At 41.0% G+C, this 1,179-nt stretch overlaps 1 non-coding gene across 1 annotated transcript; it reads right to left on the bottom strand.

Moving 5' to 3' along the window:
* Positions 1-797: 797 nt before the first annotated feature.
* On the bottom strand, positions 798-916 carry LOC111734594. Its single transcript, XR_002778506.1, has one exon. It is a non-coding gene; the product is annotated as a 5S ribosomal RNA (ribosomal RNA).
* Between the last annotated feature and the right edge of the window lie 263 nt (positions 917-1,179).

Below are 1,179 nucleotides of genomic sequence, written 5' to 3'. Positions count from 1 at the left end.
ATAGTCAACTCTCATTATTTGCAGATTCTGTATTTATAAATTTGCCTACTCCCTAAAATTTATTTGTAACCCCCAAATCAATACTCACACTGTTTCGAGGTCACTTGTGAACATGCACAGAGTGGTAAAAATGTTGACTCATCCAGCACAGGCTCCCAGCTAAGGTCCAAGAGGGTGACACCCCGTTTCTAGTTTCAGCTCTCAAATTCTACACAACTGTCCTTTTCACAGTCAATTTTGTGCCACGGTTTTCACATTTGGGGGCTTGGGTTGGTGGTTTTACTGTTGGGAATGGCGTCCGAGCATAGTGCTGAAGTGATGATTTGTGTTCCCAAGCTCGAGAAAGCTGGGATGTGCCTTCTCGAGAAAAGATGTTTGTTAGAGAAGATTCATTCAGGCATGAGTTGTAATACTGTTGGCTACGAGCTCGACGTCAGTGAATCAACATTATATATTAAATAAGGTCTCTTTAAACAGAAGCACACAAACAAGAGTATGTATGGATTGATTGAGGAAATGTGATCAGAGCCTCATAGGAACCTAATCCTGTATTTCCCCTAGACATAATGGTTCAGAATTCACTAACTTGGTGCTTGTGGTAACTTATAACTATCATGAATAATAAGAATGAACTTGAACTTTTGCTAGTTTTGTAGGGCTGCCATAACAAATACCACAAACTGGGTAACTTAAAACAGATTTTTTTTTTTTTTTAAATTAGGCAAGGCAACTCTTGGTTGACCTCACAGATTGCAAGGACCTTGTCAGTTTACAATCTCTTATTTTTTTGTTTTTTACGCCTACAGCACCTCTTCTTCCTAGGTGGTCTCCCATCCAAGTACTAACCAGGCCCAACCCTGCTTAGCTTCTGAGATCAGATGGGATCAGGCTTGTTCAGGGTGGCATGGCTATAGACTTAGAACAATAGATTTTTATCCTCTCGCAGTTTTGGCTGCCAGAAGTCCAAAATCCAGTGGTCAGCAGGGCCACACTTCCGCAGAGGCTCTAGAAACATTTTTTTGCTTCTTCCTAGTTTTTGTTGGTTTGCTGACAACCCTTGGCTTGCAGCTTCATCTCTGCTTAAGTCATCACATCTCTCCTGTGTCTCTTCTCCTCTTCTTGTAAAGACACTAGTCATATTGGATTTAGGGCTCAACCTAAAGTAACACTTCGATATAA

This window comes from Pteropus vampyrus, unplaced genomic scaffold, assembly GCF_000151845.1.
Source record: "Pteropus vampyrus isolate Shadow unplaced genomic scaffold, Pvam_2.0 Scaffold2214, whole genome shotgun sequence".
Taxonomy (NCBI): Eukaryota; Metazoa; Chordata; class Mammalia; order Chiroptera; family Pteropodidae; genus Pteropus; species Pteropus vampyrus.
Note: the sequence above shows the minus strand (reverse complement) of the source record. Positions and strands in the feature narration are given on the sequence as shown.